Source organism: Manis javanica, chromosome 6 (genome assembly GCF_040802235.1).
Source record: "Manis javanica isolate MJ-LG chromosome 6, MJ_LKY, whole genome shotgun sequence".
Taxonomy (NCBI): Eukaryota; Metazoa; Chordata; class Mammalia; order Pholidota; family Manidae; genus Manis; species Manis javanica.
In genome coordinates, this window is record NC_133161.1 from 129,564,638 (window position 1) to 129,585,210 (window position 20,573).

The window sequence follows — 20,573 nt, forward strand, 5'->3', positions numbered from 1 at the left end:
CAACGCGAGCAAATAGGCAAGACGCATGCAGACCCTCTTCTGAGTCTTTTTTTTTTTTTGAACCCCGGGGAGGAAAGAAATAACTGCTTAAATTAATACTGCCCTGGGGGCATCCTGAATGAGCCCGACTTGAACCAGTAGCTTGTCGCCCTGCTGCCATTTTGACCCTTGCAGCGTCCAGGAAGATGCACGGATGAACTCACTGAGTGGAACAACATGCTCAGTGTCCAGAGAACAAACAGACTGTTCTTTGGTGTTAGTTACAAACATCTTTTCTTTCCACTTATTCAGTTCAGTTCTCTGAGAAGCAAGAGCTAATATCCTATGAAAGTTCAGGAGAAAGGCCTGTGACACAGTTCCAAGCCGCGCCTGGGTGGGAGGTGGCTGGTTGGCGGTGGGGGGGCTCCGACGCTGTCCCGGCCGGCCCTGCCCTGTGTCTGTGAGCAGCATCATTGTTCAGAGCCTTAGCTTTCCCATCTGCATGAAGGAAATAGGAGTGGTCCGTCCCGGTGACTATAGTAATTTAGAGTTCTTCTATTTTAGATGGATTTACCCATATATGCAGCACTGGCTTGTGTCATGCACAGGCCAGATATTGAGAACACAGTAGCACAAGTTCTGCCTTAGAAGAACTTAAAGTTAGTGGGAATCCCAGACAGTAAGTGGAAATTACAATGCAATATTAAAGGGACAATGCCAGGAGAAGTACAAGAAATAATAGCACTTAGAATGGCCGATAACTAAGGCTTGGGTAGGAAGCCCTTCAGGAAAGGCATCCATAGGATACTGGCACTGACACTGCATCCTAGTGGATGAGTGAGTTAGCTCATCAACGGGCAGGTACGGGAGAGTCACAAGAACTGATAATCAAGAGTGAACCTCGTTCCTTTGGAGCACAAGGTAGATGGGGATGAATGAATGAAGCACCTCAGAGGCAGTGAGAGGTGATGCTTAAGAGGGCAGAAGCTAGATGAGGCAGGAATAATCTGGACTGAACTATCTTTAATTTATGCATAATTTTTCTTAGATAATTTTACTTAAGAGGAAAATCTGTAATATAATATACTATCAACTATTGTGATAAAGATATTAGGCCAAAATCCACCTGCTCAACCTTTCTTGTGTGTATCCCTTCCTTGAACTACAACCATAAACATCTCCTGCATTTTATGATTCTTATCAGTCACACCTTCTTTCTATTTTTAATTGTATGTCTGGATCTTTTTCAATATTACCCCAATACCCCAATATCATTGAAAATTCTTATAGAGAGAGCTGTGTTTCTATATCTAATCTTATGTAACAGGCTTCTATATGTAACCCCTACAGTTTGGGGGCAATTTATAAATTGCAGCAATCCTGAATAGCAGCATTTAATGAGGGGCATCCTAGGGCAGAGATTAAGAGACTTCCAGAACAGACATGCTTCAGCTCTTCCCCCAAGGCTGGCTCAATCCCAGGGCCACCTTATAACTGTGGACAGCAATAAGCACATTCTGGTTTTTTGATTGAGAGTATGTTGGTGCACTTGAGACAGGCTCAGAGTCCAGACATACTCCTGTGCGTAGGTCTGTGGAAAACTGAGGAGAGAGGCGAAGGTAGAAGAAGGTGTGTGATGTTGAATGTTGTAAGTTTGATTAAATGAAATTAGAAATTTTCATATTGTCAAGAACATAGTAAAATTAAAGAAAAAATCATTTTATAGAACGACATCATACTTTCCCTTGAACATTACATTCTTTCTAATCAAGTAATTTCTCTCCTTAAGGAAAGTATTTAGGTACAATGACGCTGGAGTCCACTTGGTCTCTGAGTTTCAAATTCTATGTCAGCTTGTGTCACCTCTCATTTTAGGCTCTTTGCAGCCTAAGAAGGGCAAGAAGTGATAACTTTATTTTAAAAACTATTTCTCCTGGATGTAGCTAAATGCCACACGTGCACACACACACACACACACACACACACACACACACATCCTTTGTTCCACCATTCACTCCCTCTTTCCTTTTACTCCTATCTGACTGACTCTTTCCATTAAACTTACAAATATACGCTAAAGTCACCCATCCTAAATCAATGTTCCTTTGAGTCCTCTTACTCCTTTCTAATCTCCGCTCTACCTTTCTCATCAAAAATTCCAGAATAGAGCCACTCCTCAGCTCACTGGAATCTAGCTTGCTCACCCAACGTGAAACCTGATGACTTCCCCATTTCCTCACATTCTGCACTCAGTGATGCCCCTGCCCAGGCCATTTTACTCTTACTGCTTTCTTGAATGCAGAGCTCTCCCCTGCTGTCCCCTCTCCCACTGTCTTGGTTCAAGTTCTCATCATCTTTTGCCCGGGTCAGTGGAAGAATTTCTGGTACATCTCCCTCTGATGTGGCTTAGTCATCTTGGGACAGTTAGAATCATTTTGGTCTTGTGTATTTCGTCAACATTCATAAAACCCCATTATACTCCTGGTGTCTGGGCCAAGATAATAACAGCCATGTTTACCGTGTGACCATACATTTAAGGCAGTCATGTTAATTCAAATTAAATTCATCCAACAAATATTTATTAATCACGTATTATGTGCCAGGCAGTGATTTGAGGCTGGAGATATAGTGGTGAACACACAGAGACCTTCCTACACTTGTGGAATTTCACGGGGCTCTACCGAAAGCCATGGGCAAAAGCCAGGACTCTAGGATCAGATAGTACTGTGTTCAAATGTTGGCTCCACAACTTATGAGCCTGTCAAATCCAGTCATCCATTCACCCATCCACCCATCCATCCATTTAATAAATACTTCCCGAATGTCAGCAATGTGTCAGGTGGTGTTTGAATTGCTAGCGATACAGATGAAGTCCTGCCTTCAAGGAGCTTATGTTCTTGTGGGGAAGAAATAAAGATAATAATAAATATGTGCATACATTATAAGCAAGATAATTTCAGATAATGTAATAGCTATGAAGAAAGTAAAATAAGGTGATATGATGAGTGTGACTCCACTGACACTTGCTTAGAGAGATCTACTTTAGATCAGGTGGTCAGGGGACACTTTCCTGGGAAAATGACATTAGAGCTGAGACAGAAGGTGGCCAGTAAAAGCAAAGAGCTGAAGGAAAGAGCAGAGAGAAATACACACACAAAAACATGAGACAGGAAAACAGTGAATAAAGAGAAAGAAAGCCAGGCTAGCTGGAGTGGAGTGAATGAGGGAGAAGGTCACACAGGTGATGCTGTAGAGACAGAGAGTAGCCAGATCGTGGGGGGGTTCAGTAGCCATATATTCTCAGATTTATTCTGAGTCATTTAATCTCTCTGAGACTTGGTTTTCCTCAGCTACATCACAAAATCTTTTAAGGTTGTTGTGCGAAGTCTCCAAGTTACAATCCTTTCTTGCATTGATCAATCCAGTAAACCTTTATTTAAGTGGTTGCCGTAAGCCTAGTCTAGGCAATGAGAATAGAGAGAGGAAGGCATGGCTTGTGCAAAAGAGCATCAAAGCTGCTATGGGAGATGGCTTCATAAGAAAAAAATTATAATATAGCATGACAAAAACACACAGTAGATGTATGTGTGTCTTTTCTTTCCTTTTCTCTCCATCCTGAGATCCACAACTGAGTCAGGGCCACCAGCACCTCTTACTTGAATCACTACTACAGTCGCCGAGAACGACGCAGAAGATGGACCCAAGGAAACAAAGAATGGACCTGTGAGTCTCGGAGAACTCCTAAGAGCATGAGCAAGACCTAACCGAAGAGCAGACAAGATCCTGTTTGAATTTCAGAAGTGCTGTGAGCCAGTGACGGCTGCGTGTCGTTCACTGCCTTCTCCTTTGCACAGGACAGTGTAGGGCAGTTTTCCTAGTCCTTCCATCACCGTGGGACAAGGACAGAAAAATGCCCCTTTAAGTTCATAGGTCTTAGGATTGAGAGGAATCATACCCAGAGGACTGGTCCTGAGGAGACATGCCTGTTTCTGGATCTAATATGGACCATGAAATCCTGGACCTCAGGCCTGAACCCAGTACCATAACAGGGCGAGAATTTTGAAGGAGGAGGAAATGACTGTGTATTGCATATGTGAAAAATTAATTTATGACAATAGCGGTGAATGGGGCAGTTTTAAAATACAGCTAGATTATTTAACACTCCTTCTTTTGAGGGAAGGGGTCTAAATCCTCTCCCCTTGAGCCTAGAGAGTCTTGTGAATGCTTTGACTATGAGAGTCCAGTTACCCCAGCAAGGGAACAGACGGGTTGGTGGAGCCATCTTGGATCTTACTGACTCGTCCGTCCCCTGGCGGAATATTCCCAAGGCTCTCTGTCAACACCGCGGGAGAGAAATGGTCACCTGGCTGGCCACTGCCTGAACTACAAACTAGTGAAATGTAATTAAACTTAATATTATATATTGAATATACGTAAGTGAAACATGAATAAATGTATTAAGCCACTAAGTTTTGTAATAGTTTGTTGTTTGGAAATGCCTAACTGGAATACCACTCAACTTTGGCCTTAAAGGACTGGTCTCTATGCTTCTGTGGAACCCTGTCCTTTCAGCCCCTTCTAGTATAATTGTGCACTCACCTTTATCACCTTCTGGTGAGGGTTCCCTGAGGACGAGGCTGGGTCCCCAGCACCAAGAACAGTGGCTTGCATAGCAGGCACCCTATAGAATTTTTTTCTTTTACTTTTCCTACCCAAAGCTTTGCTGTATACAGATAGATACACACACTTACACACACACACACACACACACACACACACACACAATTTCCAAGGTCAGAGCAGATGGAGATTCTTAAACATGTTTCTTTGTGGATGTTCTGGTCTCAGTAGGCTGAGTTTGGGTTTTCTGGCTTCCACAGTGTCCTAGAGGCCTCAGGCCTTCCTGAACTGTCTGTGGATATTTATATGAGGGGCACCCACTAAAATAAGAAAGAGGTCCAGGGCAGTTAGTTCCCCTAGAAATACACATGAATTGAAACCAAAGTGGATAATTACTGTGCAGAAACATGTTTTGAGTTTTGCCTCCCTTGGGTCTGCACATCTCTAATAATCCCATCCAGATACATTTACTTTCACGTAATGGATTTCTGGTTCCAAGATTTTTCCAGTATGAAAAACAACTCCTGGAGAAAATTGTTGTTTGGTGAGCAGCAGCCTGCCTGATACTCCAACAGCTGCATGCTCACCCCAGAAATTTCAGACCTGACCCTCAACCTTCCTGTTTCAAAAATACTCACTTTACTGAAAAGTGTGATGAGTCTACCTACTGAGAAAGCCTGGATGGACCAGGCCTGAATTCAGCTCTGCCGCTCACCTGCCATGCGACTTAGCAAGTCACCTGCTCTCTCTGAGCCTGTTTCCATACAGGGGAAGGGAGGCTGCGGGGGCTGGCGCCCACTCCCGGGGCCGCTGCGGGCATCGGGTGAGCCCGAGTCTCTTCAATGACACTGGATTGGTCACAGTCACCCTGGAAACCTAGTATCTTTCTTATTTTCTTCTTTTTTTTTTGGTATCATTAATCTACAATTATATGAGGAACATTATGTTAACTAGACTCCCCCCTTCACCAAGTCCCCTCTACAAACCCCATTAGTCACTGTCCATCAGCATAGTAAAATGCTGTAAAATCAGTACTTGTCTTCTCTGTGTTGCACAGCTCTCCCCGAGCCCCCCCCCCATTGTACATGCTAATCATAATGCCCCCTTTCTTCCCCCCCACCCTTACCTCTCCCTTCCCACCCATCCTCCCCAGTTCAATTCCCTTTGGTAACTGTTAGTCCTTTCTTGGGTTCTGTGATTCTGCTGCTGTTTTGTTCCTTCAATTTTTCCTTTTTTCTTATACTCCACATATGAGTGAAATCATTTGGTACTTGTCTTTCTCCGCATGGCTTATTTCACTGAGCATAATACCCTCTAGCTCCATCCATGTTGTTGCGAATGGTAGGATTTGTTTTCTTCTTATGGCTGAGTAATATTCCATTGTGTATATGTACCACATCTTCTTTATCCATTCATCTACTGATGGACACTTAGGTTGTTTCCATTTCTTGGCTATAGTGCAGCGATAAACATAGGGGTGCATCTGTCTTTTTCAAACTGGGCTGCTGCATTCTTAGGGTAAATTTCTAGATGTGGGATTCCTGGGTCTAATGTCTTTCTTATTTTCTTTAGAGAGAAGTGCCAAGCCAGGGCTTGGCATAAAGTCTGAGAGGATTGATATCACAGAGGAAAAAATACATATGTATCTATAGTTTATTTTTCTTAAGTTCATGCCCTGCCCTATTTTCCAATGACTTCTACTTTTACCCTGTCACATACAGACTTCTGTAGTTACAGGACCATATTTCTAAGCTACAAATAAGGATCCACAGACTCACACACACAACTGTGAGGGGACAACGCCACTCAGTATTTTCAGTCGGGATGGGTCTAGGAAAACGCAGGGCACACGGTGACCAGGCCCACAGTTCTCACAGCCAGACGCCGACCGGCTCCGAGAGAAGAAAACCAAAACAATCAGAAATCTCATGTATTTGCCAAAACAAATCTTGTGTCTCTCCCAATGTTATTCCTGTAGATATCTTTGTTTGAATTGGGCCTGCTCACCAGTTCCATTTCTGCTACCATCTCTGGGGATGAGGGAAAGAAAACACCTTCATGTTCACTCATGTTAGCAAGGAATTCTTTCTGGGTGGATTTTAGGAGCAAAAGAAATTGGAAAATCTTTTTTTTACTTTGTGGTTTCCTCCCCCCACTCCTTTATTTTCCTACTCAGAGAACCTTTTGCTGTAGCTTTTCCTTCCTGTCCTTTACTAATTAATAATAATAATAAAAGTTATGTAATGGACATTTATCATGCATTTTCTCCTAAATATACTTAATTCCCACAATGGACCGGCGAGGTAGGAGCCATTGTCCTGAGAGATTGGAGATCATAAGAAACTAGTCGAGGTTCACGAAGTTAGTAAAGGATAGAATAGGGGTTTGAACTCAGGCATGTACAGTTTACAAATTCTCTCCCTCTGTGTGTTGCCTCTTATGGACATCTGTTCAGAAACCAGATTTAGATTCAGTTAACCTCTACTGGGCATCTACCAGATGCTGTGTTAAAATATTTAATAAATAATTTCACCTGATCCTCACAGCAGACCTGTGAGGCAGGTAATGGTATCACCATTTTTGAAAATGAAACATAGACCAGGAGATTAAGAAATTTTTCCAGGTTCATCTGATTTCTGATTAGTGGATCCAGGAATCAAATCCACTTTTTCAAAATTTTTTATTGCAGGTTCAAAACTGGTTCTAAATCCCTATATGGCATCTGGTAGCAAAAGTACAAATGGGGTATATATAGAAACTTGAGTACTGGGAGGATATTGCAGGAAGAAAGCAGGCATGGAAGGTGAGATCTAATACCTTATAGAGACCTACCCCTTAGTATGAAAGAGTTCATCCTAGGCAAGGAGGGAGAACAGCCAGTGGGGACAGAGGAGCAGAGAACTGGGGAAAGGAACTCCAGATGTCAGCTCAGTATCACTTAAGTCTTAGCACTGAATAGGGCCAGCCTTCGTCATTTTAAATGAGCTTCATTTCAACCAAGAATATTTATTAGAGAAGGCTTCAGGGACTGTTTCGATTTTGGGAGAAAGTAGAAACCTGGAGTAGAACCAAGAAGCAGGAAAAAAATAGTATCAAAAGGTTAAATGTCAGAAGGTAAAATGATTTTGATGTTAGTTTAAGAAGCAGAGTAACTCTTTTTTAAGTGATTCTGCTATAAATGAGTAAAAAAGCAAAACATTAAAAGTTGAAGCCTTAAATAATTTCCAGTTGAGATTACGGAGCTATTCAGCACTTCCAGTTTACCTCCCCCAATATTTTGGTTACTCAGATATGTTTGATTTGGTGTGGAGAGAGTATAGGGGAAATAGTAACATTCCCCTTGTTTATTTTGACCTCATGGCTTTTAATTTTTATTTTCGGACTGAATTCCCACCAATCCCACTTATAGAGATACCACATGCTCATCAGAGCAAATGTGGAGTATAGAGAAAAGTTAGAAGATCAAAGCAAAATCTCCCACAACCCCACTACCTTGACATGAATATTTTGTGATATTTCTAATTTGTGTGTCTGTCTTTTATTCCAAAATTGAGGTGATACAAAATATGCCTTTTTAACTGAAAATACATCACAAGCATTTTCCCATGTCATTAGTGTTTGAGGACATGAATTTTAATGAAAATAATAAATGTGCATCTATGTAATGTAGTGTATTTAAGCAATCCTCTGTTGGATATTTAGATTGATTTCAAGTTTTCGGAGTTATAAGTAAATGTGGTGTTTACTTTGCACGTCGTCCCTCCAGGGCCCCCACCCCTTTGAGCATGGCCTTTGTTCAGCTTTGTTTCTCCTCACAGGCATGGTGCATGGTATACACACATGAGACTTTTCCAAAGGTTATATCTCCCACTTACCTAGGGTTATGTCCAATGTCTTGTGTTTTAATTAAATGTAACACCTTTACATTTTTCCTCCCCTCAAGAAAGCTTAGAAGAATGAAAATGAGCAGAGTGTTGTAAAGGATTCCCATGAGTACACCATATTTTAGAAAACAAATACTGTTTAAATTTCAACATTTTATTATGAGTAATAATTTATTTCAAGCATATCTTAGAGTTGATTGTGCCACCTAATCAGAGAATTACTCTTTCGGTGACCTTAGCATGCACCCTTGCACTCTCTAAGTGGTTTGGCATGCATTTTCTCATACCATATCTAGCTATGGTTGACGTCTTTGGGAATAACTGGATTCATAGTAACAAATTGTAAGCTGTAGACGGAACCAAGTCTTCAAGTTTTGAGTAGGGCATAGCTTAAGCTTTGGGAAAGGCTAAACAAGCACTAACAGACACTCTTACCCATCCCTATCACATCCTTGTCCAGAGGTTCTGGTGCAGGGTTCCTGGGGGCACGCTTTCCCATACCCCTGACTGAACCACTACTTTAGAAGGTATAACTAAGGCATTTTGTTCTCTCAGGCCATCATCTGTGGTCTGAAATTCTACCTAATTCAACTGCCTATCTCTTCAGATTTGTGCATAAGACCAGGACAGATTTTTTTCTTAGGTTGGGGGATGTGTGACTGTTTTAAGAGAAGTGAAGAGTAGAGGAAGTGAGGCACATGGGTGGTAACCTGATATTCTCTCCTTCAGGGACAGTGAGAATATCACCTTTTCACAGCTGAGAAGGGCACTGTCATCCAGGTGTGGTCCTGGGAATCAGCCCATCCTGATGGGCCTGGATATTGTGTCTTGGAATAGGCTGATCATAGGCAAGACACAGTTGCCTACTAAAAGATTTTTAATGGCGTGTTAGTTGATCGTGTGAAGTTCTGCCAGGACAACGCTAACACTTGAACTGAACTCTTGAAAGAAATTATTTAAAAAACAAATAATGGGAAGGACAGGGAGGCTGTTGGACCAGGAAACAGCTGGTGCCAGAGACGCATGTGGTGCCAGAACTCTCTCCCTCCCGCCCTTCCCTCCCTCCGGCTCTTACCTTGGATTCATTCCTTACAGGGACTTCATTCCGTGTCACTGAAATGTAGTTTTGTCCACACTGCTGAAAACATGGGGTGGAAGTGGTAGTTTTATATTGTACAGGTCCTACTTCTGGGGAAGCCTGGCAGACTTTTCTACTGTCTCAAGTCCACAACTATAGGAAAAAGACTCATTGGCTAGTTTGGGTCCAGTGTTCACACAGAGCCAAAAATTGTGAACAAGGAGATGCTGTTAGAAAAATGAGGGAGAAATTAAAAAGCAAAGTTCCTCCCAGAACTGCTCGCTCCATCATGCTGCCTAGGAACCTTGTATTTCAGATGATTGGCTAAAAGGAGGAGAGATAAGAGAATTGAAATTGGAGGAAAAGGTAAGGAAAGACTATTGTATGATACGTATTCCTATTCCTCCTTGTGGTCATGAACGTCTTTCTCCCCCCCATCTCTCTGGTACTATGGTTCACAGAGAGAGGTCAGAGGTCATCTTCTCTGGCTTGGGCAGCAGAGGCTGGGTGTGTTTTGCAAGGGGCCAGTTTTCCCTGGTGAGTTTCCGCTGCAAAACAGCAGAACTGTTTGCTTTTTCCCACCCCTGGCACTCAACAGACTACTACCTTCCATGGCAGCAAACTGAAAATTGAATGCCAATGGGAAATATACATGTAAGCATTCAAAGCAGGTTTTTTTTTTATTAAATGATCACAGTGCTGGTTAGTATCATCTGAATAATTTACTAGGGTTGTCTGTGCACCGTGTGTATATTAAGGGTTTTCAAGGCATGTCACTGTTACAGAATTCCCAACTTGCCTTGTAATCCTGTTTACTACAGAATCCTGATAGGTTTCTACTCAACTGTGGGATTCTTAGCCACTCAGTGTCAACACATAAGGGTACACAATCTGAAAGAAGAATGAATATCCTCAAATGACATTTTTTCTTAAACATGGCAAAGTCCAAACCCATTTTAGTGAATGGCAATCATCCTGTAAAGTATTGTATGCTCTGGCAATCCGGAATTACCCAGAAAGCCACAATGTAAAAAGCAGTAGGTATTATAAAAGGCAAGTATGAGACAGGTTCTGACCAGCCCACACTGTAACACCAGAGGTTTCAGCATGAGAGGTAGCAGTGCCATTCACAGTCTTTCCTAAAGGAGAGTGCCCTACCCAAGTGCGTGCCAAGGAGAGTAGGTGTAGTATGGGTGCAGGGCCCTGGTCAGCTGACCACTGGGGCTGTGCTTTCAATTCAAGATTCATATAATTCAATTTTTTTCAATTTTCCATTTGGTGGAGACATCAGACTCAAAAAGCTATAGATGCCAGGCAAGTTACATACAAAAATGTAGATGGGATGAATAAAACCCCATTTAGAACAGCGAGCTTATACTTACTTCCAGCACATTATTGCTATAGACTTTTTATTATCTAAGCTTCTCTTTTTTTTTCTTTTAAGAGAACTCATAAATTCAACCCTTTCAGATAATTACAGAATGCAGCCTACCCAAATATATGAAAGGACTGTTTGGGGCCCCTCCACCCTGTAGAACTCAAACTTCCAGCTATCTATGCCTATTTTTAGAGTTCTGTTCTTTGGATCCCACTTGGCATTGTATGTTTCTATTTATTTTTTTGGTGAATAAAAACAGTTATCTTGTTTCTGAGCAAGAATACATCTTTTTATCTTTCATCCCATATTTTATCTTTCTTTGTTGTGTTGAGCAGGGAAGGGAACTCAGCACGATTTTGACAAGAAACCCTGGTTCATGCTCTTTGGGCTAAGCCATATCCCCTTGGATAGGAAGCCTTATTCTGCTGGGATTCATTCCATCTCATAAACAAGGACTGAAGTTGTTAAATTCCCTGCTGAAATTCACATTGCGTATGTCTACAGCAGTCTCTTCCTTTCCTGATCTAGAAAATACCATGAGTTTGGTGGATATTTTCTTAGCAGACTGATGCTGTTTTCAAGCAATCAGCACTTTTTTGCTCAATGCTATCAAAATATGTATTTAATTATGTATTTTAGTAATTTGCCAGGACTTAGTAGCAATCTCAGTGGCCTGCCTTTCTGAGATCTTTCTTTCTCTTCCTTTTAAAAGTTAGGACAGCATGTACCTATCAATTTTTGAACGTTGTTTATTCTCATAATCACTAAAACTACAGCCTTGTGCCAAGGACACAAAACTGAAGGGAAAGTTAAAATTCTGAAGAATAGTATCCAGACCCAGAAAGATTTTAACAAGGTAAAACAATGAGCACAATTTCACAAAAGACATTTTAGAAAGCATAAACTCCTGTGTTTAAGCAAAAAGGGAAAGAAAGGAATCTGGAAAAAATATCAAAGATTTTTATTGACTACCAGCCTCAGTAGGAGTCATAAGTGTGACATAGCTGATAAAAACAGAAACAAACAAAACCAAGAAGCCACAACTTCAGGAGCAGTACAATGTTTGGGGGTGGGGGCGGGGCACTGGGCAGCTGGCATTTTTAAAAACATGAAGTTTAGCAGAAGAGTACATATATTAGCTGATAGGATTAGGATTACCACTGGCTGGAATTATAGAGTTCACATTTGCGAAAAGAAATCTAGAATCCTATCCTTGCAGTTCCTCAAACTCTGCACATTACAAATTTGCTTACCGGATGAGGAGAGTATATCATATCAAGTTCCAAAGAAGCTTTATTTTATCTCAAAACCAAGCTTTCTCCCCAGTCCTTCTGCAAAGTTTCTTTCTCAGTGAGGGGACCACTAACACCCAGGGGTCCATGTCACCCACACAACAACGCTCTTAACCTCCTTTTTCCATTTACTCCCAGCACACAGTCAGTCAGCAGGCCCACGGTCCTACTGCCACCAGTCTGGCAGAATTGTACCGGCCAGAGGTTTCCACTGCACCTGTCCAGACCCTCATCTCAGAGGTGACCCCACAACGTCCTGCTTCCTTGTTCCCTGCCATCCATCCCTGCCCTTGCTAGTCTGTAAGCGTCTTGAGACCAAAGGGTCTGTTTTCTTCATCTGTCCCCAGTGTCTGTCACATTGCTCAGCACATGATACTTTCTCAATAAATATTCCAGGAATGTATGCTTAGTTTAACTTGGGGAATGAAGAGTCATCAGAAACCTGAAAGATATCTTCAAGTATTTCTCCACAAACATAACAAAGAGATGTTAGACCTCATGAGGAGCAGGTCAGTGTCATGATGAAAAATGAGGACTGTGGTCTCAACTGCCTGGTTCAAATTCTACCTCCTCTGCTTAGTGGCTGTGTGGTCTTGAACAAGTCATTTATCCTTTCTACTCCTCATAGGAAAAATAGCACCTATTTCATCCACTCTTTGTGAGTGCTGATTGAGTCAAAACATAGCACGCTTCACAACATGCCTGATATAAGTAAGGCTTCAAAACACTTTAGCCATGATGCTAACCATGATTCCAACAGACACAGTCAGCATTTGTGTCCCATTCCATAATGGTCATGCTCAGCTCATATCCCTCCCAAAGCAGGGTCTGAGACAAGGTTCACAGGCAGATAATTTATTTAAGTAATATCAAAGAACAGGAGTGTGGGCCAGGGAAAAGTAAAAGAGTAAGGAGAACAAGTCTTCATCCTGTAGGAACTCTGTGGGGAGGTGTGGAGAATGTGCCTTGAAATGGAAGGGAAGGGTATTCACTGGCTCTTTGCCCCATGGGATGTTAAGTTTTTTAACTCCAGTCTGTACACACATCAGAACAGGTGAACAGCTTTCACAGGTGGCCCACCAGGTAGAGAGAAAGCAGTATTGGGAAAGACTTATGTGTATAATGTATAATGTAATGGTGATATATAAACTGTAAGGACAGGTTACATATTCAAAGACCATGACTCATATACATCTAGATATAAGATATATAAAATACATGTTTTATATACACAAATATTATACATGCAGCTTCTCTTTCTTTATACACACACAGATATACAGTGTAACAGAGGCAAAGTACAGTGATTGTTCACCTGGGTGCTGCAGGGGCTGAGCAAACAAGTGAGCAGAGAGGATACAGGTGGGCACAAAGATACTGTTCCCGAGGTAGCAGTGAGAAGGATCCTGCTCCCCAGCAGTGGGGACATGGCTCAGCTTGACCAATCAGAGTATTCTATCTACGTGCCACAGCAATAGGTTCAAGGATGGATGTGCAGCCCTATGCCCACCAAAGGCCTCCCTGGAATGTTTTATTGCTAAAAGAGGACCTTTCTGTCCATATCCAAGGTAACTGAGAGTCCTATAATCATGCCATTTGCAGGACTGAAAATCTGAATTCTCTACCTCAAGCAGATATTGATGGACGAAAGGCAGGAAGGTGGGAAAAACAGTGTGAGATAAGATTGAGATACAGGAGGTTAAACCTCTTGCTGTGCACTTCAGTTGTCTAGCCTATTGTTTTGAGTTGCTCTGAGGCAAGTCAAAATGGAAGCAGTTCTTTGAGAGTTAAAAAGATGCAAAGAATCAGTTCTATTACAAAGATACAGAAACTGTAAGTACAGGTTACATAGTCAAAGATCGTGACTCAAAAAAATATACAGTTGTGTTTGCTAACAAATTGGCCTGCTGTTGATTGAGTTTTTAAGGGGTCATATTACCAGGGGAACCCTAAGCCTGCAATGTCTAAACCTTAAGAAACCCCTAAAGCTCCTGATCTTATACAATAGCACGTGTGCTGTTAAATCTGTTAGATCTAACAGATGCGGGACAGTTCCCCAAAGAGGAATCATAACACTGTTCTTGGACATGGCCACAGAGGACAAGAACTTGGGATCAGCTCAGATGGCTGTCCAAGTCCTCACTATTGCACCGCACTGCATGCAGGGATGCCCTGCTGATTCTGTCCACTTGTGTGGGATGTGCTGCAGACTAGTAACCCTTGCGTATTGTTTTAATTTCTTTCCTTTTCCAACTGGAAATTTGAATTATGAATATTGTATATTCCCTCCATATTGCACATTCTTTTCTTTTTTTTTTTTGAGGGAGAATGTTCTAATGTATCACTTAGATAGGTCCTTGAGCAGTCACATATGGCCCTAAAAGAATGTTTGTCAGTTGGAGAACCTGAAATGACAGTTAGATACAGGAACTAGAGATAATTGGTGTCTCTCTTGGCAGAGGAAGTATGTCCTTTCTTTGTATATGGAATAATCAATATCGTTTGGGGAAGGGAATATATCCTAAACTGTCTGTGCATGAAGATTGGGGAAAGCAAAACATGTTTGCTTATTACACTTCCCTCACTTCCCAGTAATTCTGTTCAGGCCATGGGGCTCAAGGGGGACTGATTCTTCTCCCCCCACCCCTCAGTCCCTAAGGATGGCTATTTGACTTAGAACTGGTGGATCAGAATCCTTCACGCTCATGGCCACAGTGATTAGTGCACAGATATCTGTGAGAGATGTATCAGCTCCTGCAGCCTTCCCAGGACCACAGGACCACTGGATCCAGCAATACCTAAACAATCATACAGGACTCTTCAATTAATCCATTCTTAAAAATCAAGATAATTTAATCACAATTCAAGGGGAACTGTGGCTTGCCACTGAAGTATTCATCACTAATACTCAGCTTCTCATATAGGAAACACTCCCTAACATTCAGAGCTGGCCAAGAACGGCATAGAGTGTTTTGAATCCCCTTTCCCTAGAGGTTACCTAGTAATTGCATAACCACATCTACACAAAATGTGTTCCCTCACTACCCAAAGGGAGGCAGTGCAAAATCTCATCCAGTATTATGTCTAGTTCTAAGTCCATAAGCTTCAGGCTGTTTCATTCTTTCCATCAAGGCCCAACATGACTTCTCTTAGTGCTCAAAGATATATTTCCAAGGGTTCCTGAATGAGAGATGGATGGGGGGTTCTTGGGTAAACAATCTATAATGTGTACCATCCTACTAAGCAGAGATTTTTGTAGAGAATATCATATATATATTCTTTAAGGTTCCACTCAAACCTGATATGCCCTTATCCTATTAAATAAAAACAGAACAAGATCAATGTTCAAAAAATGCTTTTCCTAGTCTATTCTCTTTAAATTTTGCCTTTTTTTTCTATAGTTAAAAGTATCAGAATGAACCCACACATTTTGTATCCTCTCTTTCCAGAGATCCCAATAAAACTGTAGAAAAGGATAAACAATATATAAATGTAAAATTAATGAAGAGAATGACTAATGGACAAGACATGTTAACAAAATGTCTGGGAGCAGTTAGTGGAGATGGTGAGGCCTGGCGGTGCAGGCTGGGCACTTTTCCAGGGAGGACCAGGAGAGGTGGGGTCCTGGAGCCCTGCCTCTACCTGTCTGGCAAGCACCCAGTGTTGGGAGCAGGCTTGAGACCTGGGGCTGAACACAGGACGTAGTCCCAAGGTGTGAATGGGTCTGTTGGCCCCGCTACCCCTTTTCTTTACACTTTCCAGTGCTATTTAGTTTTTCTGTAACCACCTGCATGAATTCCAGTTTAATAACAATGAAACAGCATTTTAAGTCCAGAAAGATGCTGCTGTGAAGAGGGTCATTTTTCACTTGTCCCTACACCTCCTTTTTGCAGATAAGGTCTCAAGCAGACCACATACAAATTCGCTGTTTTGGGAGGAGGGGTTAGTAGGTAGTTGCTCGAACCCCCATTTCCACTGGACATCAATCTGTCTTCACTTTATACATTGGAAATGAGTGTTGAAATTTTTGATATCAATTGAGATAACTTGAGTTTATCTAATTTTGGTGAGGCTTATTGCCATAGAGGGCAAATTTTTGTTGTGAGGCATCTGTATAAAAACATTTTCATCGCTGGAGCAACATAGATTGCCAAAGGTTGAACATTTCCTTCTGCTAGTTTTTAAAAAGTAATAGAGTGCCTGTGGCTTGTGAAGTTTTGTGGGAAGTCATGGAGAGAAGCTGTAGTATGAAAGGATGCCTATTAAGATCCTACATGCATAATGTATGAGGCTGCACTTACTTTGACCCTCTCTCCTGGAACCATCCCAACCCAGATTACACCAGGCTGGGCTGGGAAACTCGGAGAAAACTGCAAGCCTCTTCAACGGGGGCATTCATTTCACAACACCACGGGGGCATTCATTTCACAACACCAGTTCAAAGAAAGCCTCTCAAAGCTTTACATTTCTCAAAATGTATAAGCCAAGTTCTTGTGTCAATGCCATGTTCTACCCTGAGAAAGATAGCTGCAGTCAGCATTGAACATGTCAGGCTGCTGGCCTGTCAAAAACAGGGATTGAAAGCCTTATTTTGGGTCTCTGTGGAACTAGCAAAATTAGGGAAATAATAAATACATGGTAACAGTTCTGCTTTTGGATTTGCAAACTATAGATTTTCCACTTATTAGCCTTAGCAGACATGAACAGATAGGTGTTTAGCATAAAGGGAAGATGGAAGTAACACAGAAAGAAGAGATGCTTTTTCGGGCACATTTACAATTCTTGGGACCAGCTGGTTCAGAATTCTGGAAGGAGCCTTAATCTTTTGATCTGGTGAAAGGCATCTTTGCAGCTTGAAAGGCAGAGAGACAAAGGAGGCTACACATCTTCTCTAATAGCTGAATTGGTGAGAAGAGGATGGTTTGAATCAGGCATGCAGAAATAAATGACTGCGCCACCCACCTCTGCTCCCACTCAATGGCCTGAGCCAGGAGTTCAGGCTGGCAGGCGCCCCCACCCTCAGAGAACAGCCCGGAGAAGGCACGACTATGGTAGGGTTTGGTGGTGGTAAAGGCCAGGGAGCCACGGCTTGTTGCACGTAAACCTGCCTCCACACTTGGGCAACTCAAAACTTGCCTTGGAGAACTGAATACATATGAGACAAAGACAAAGAGTCCCAAATCTCTGAGAATACAACTTAGAAAAATGCATTTTTGGCTTTTATGCAGGCCCAAAAGCATATTTGGCCTAATTCCTAACATCATTATCTGCTCTGTAGTCATTATCTGTTTGGACTTTTATATACAGCTTATATCCTGTTCAAGGCATTAACTTAGCAAAAAGATTCTCAGAGAAATTCATACCATCTTTTTGGGTTTTTTTTCAGTAAGAATTACTGAAAATGCCAGGTATTGTGCAAGGTAGTCAGGACAGAAGTTAATCAACCCAGTTCTCCCATGAAAGGAAGTTAGTGGTAGAAACATAAATACAAAAATAATTACTGGTTTGGATTAAGCAACAGTAACTGATATTTACTGATTTATCTCTTCTCCTTCCTCAGATCCTGCTAAATAGTAAAAGAATAGAAAGAGGTATTAATCCACAAGACCAAAAGAGTAGAGAGAAAATGCCAAGTGAGAAAGATCCTGGCATAAGGAAAGCAGATAGTGAGAAGGAATGGAAGAAATAACCGTAGGGCCTGCTGGGAGGGGTACAAAAGGAAGGGAGAGATCTGCCTGCAGATTTTCCCTAATACATACTGGCAGGTGGGATGTGGGAACACTGGACATGACTGCAAACCCTACTTTAATTTCATGACCACCAACCACTACTTTGAAATTTTCAGTACTGTTAGACTTGGACGATGGCTAATCACATACCATATGAAACCCACCTGTTTTCGGCACAGTGTTGCAGAGAGGGTAAGGAAGCCAATGAAGCAGTCCATTCGTGGGTCTGCATGGCAGAATGCACCTGGCTGCATCAGCATGTAAGCTGCAAGGGAGCGGGTTTGGTTTGCATCCCGTGGTTGCAGCAGCTTTAGAAAAGAAAAGACAGAGAGAGAGAGAGAGAGAGATGAGAGATGGGGGTGCTGAGAAAGGAGAGGGAGAGGGAAAGGAAGAAATAAAGACTATAGAGAAAGGAACTTGCTCTCTTAGCATAAAATAATTAGCTAAGTACAAATGGGAAGCAAACCAAATGGTGAGGGAGTTTCTGTTGTTGACCTCCTTTCCAATTCTAGACTGTACTTTCCAAAAACAACAGGAAGGCAGTTTGCCCCAAGAATTTTCAAACCACATAAACCATTCCAAATTTCCTTTGATATGCCCCAGCTACCCAGCATTTCCCAAGAAATCAGCTCAGCTTGCTTTGCTTTTAGAAGTCATGATGTACAGCAGCTTTAAATGGAAAAGTGCACTGTCACCCCATAAGCCTTCAGAAGATTCTGATACAGTAAGATAAAGGGCCCACTATTTTGCTTTGAATTTTCCTCTGTGATCCCAACCATAAAATGTGAGCTCCAGTAAGGAGTGGGAGAGGGTGGTTGGAGCTCAGGAGAGAGGTCAGAACTGGAGGCCCAGATGTGAGGGACCTTTGCAAGCATATGCAATGAAAACCATGGGAGTAGATGAGCTAGCCCAGGGGCAGTGGGAAGAGTAGAAAGAGACGTAGCGATGAGCAAGTGGAAAGGAATTTACAAAGACAAGGAGGGGTATCCAGCGAAGGAGGGTGGAATCTCCATGGGGAATGAGAAAATGAAGCCAGTTGGTGTAGACAACATTTTCAAGAGACTTAGTTGTGAAGGGGAGGAACAAGATGTCAGGGGTGTGTACTTGAGATTGATTTCAAGGCATAGGAAGAGAAATCCTCTAATCTGTCCCCTTTTATAATGTATAGAACTGAAACACTGTAGATAATTCTAGGACATCAGGCCTTAACTTCTTGTTCAGACCTACTTGGAGAAAACACAACTTCATTAAAACTGAGCACTCTATCTACTGCACACCTGCATTCACGGAGCTGAAAGCTGCCGTAGGAAAACAGAGTCATAGCAATGGGTTCACTTTAGTCTCATGAATGTTAACCGCAGATGGGTTCTTAGTGCTGCCCAACAGCTCTCCATGCTCCACTTGATTCACTCTCCTTTTCTTTCACATACCTTTTCTCTCTCGACAAACCTCTGGCTCCTCCTCCTCCATTCTCATTCTCAGCTGATGACCTGGCTTCGTATTTCACTGGGAAAAGAGAAGCAATTAGAAAAGAATCTCCACAAGCTCCAGACCGCATCTCCCTACTGGCATATATACCCTGCCTTTTCTCTGGTTACTGCGGATGAGCTGTCTAGGCTCCTGTCCAACTCCCCCTGTGGAGCTCACAGTCCCATTCCATCTACCATAGCTCCACCTCCAGGCTTCCCAGCCTTTCTTCCACAGTCAAGCATCTAATGGGATGGATGATGGCTGTCAGCCGAGGGGACTTCCCAGATCAGCATTTGTTCTGACGCTTTGGTGCCTGTACTATGGCCCGCTCTCAACTATTGCCAGTACTACCTCTGAGTACAGCCCAGGCTTATTTCCTTAGTTCTGTCTTGACTCACTCTCATCTGCATATTTTATGCTCCAGTGATTTCAAGCTAGTTACATTCTCCACCCAAGCTATCTGGTTTCTTTCCTGTGTGCCTTTAGTTCTGCAGTTTCCTCTGCTTGGAATGATATTATTTATGATCCACTTTCTGAGCCCGCCTCCCTAAGCTTTCCTTCTTCATCTGGCTAATTCTTCACCAGCTTTAATGCTGAGAGCTTGATCATTCATGCATTCGTTCGTTTATCCCACAAACTCTTGCCAAGTCCATGTTAGGCATCAAGCACTATGCTAGTACTGATTGCTGAAACAGTAATGGCAGGACACACTGATTCCATTCCTGTAAAAAAACTTCTAGACTCCCAGGACTGGACTAGGTTTTCTTTCTCTGAGGTTCCTTAATATTCTTTGCATATATTTATCCTTCATTTCTTTTATGTAATATGATCATCTGTTTATGCTTTCATCCCATTCAGCAGACTTGATCTTGAGGCCGAGAACTGTGCATTGTTCATCTTTATTTTTTTAAGAAAGTGAACATATGAAAATGAACAGTTTTAACCATCAGTAGTGAAAATCATTTGAACAGTAAGTAAGAGCAATGAATGGAAATTTTACAATATACGTTCCATCTGTGTTAACAACCTAAGTGTTCATCAATGGATGGTTAAGGAAAAATGTATATATAAGGACATATAAGATATAAAATTATATAAAATATATGAGGGTATATAATATTTAATTATATGTTATATAATGTA

The 20,573-nt window shown here is 41.9% G+C and overlaps 1 long non-coding RNA gene across 3 annotated transcripts; it reads right to left on the reverse strand.

Moving 5' to 3' along the window:
- Nucleotides 1-7,746: 7,746 nt before the first annotated feature.
- On the reverse strand, nt 7,747-19,764 carry LOC140849996 (uncharacterized). Of its 3 annotated transcripts, none has more exons than XR_012132596.1 (3): nt 19,625-19,764; nt 19,391-19,466; nt 7,747-18,268 (listed from the first exon to the last, which is right to left on the reverse strand). It is a non-coding gene; the product is annotated as an uncharacterized lncRNA (long non-coding RNA). The 3 variants fall into 3 exon arrangements; XR_012132595.1 differs by having other exon boundaries at nt 7,747-15,029; nt 18,125-18,225; nt 19,391-19,764; XR_012132594.1 differs by having other exon boundaries at nt 7,747-15,029; nt 18,125-18,268; nt 19,391-19,764.
- Nucleotides 19,765-20,573: the final 809 nt, after the last annotated feature.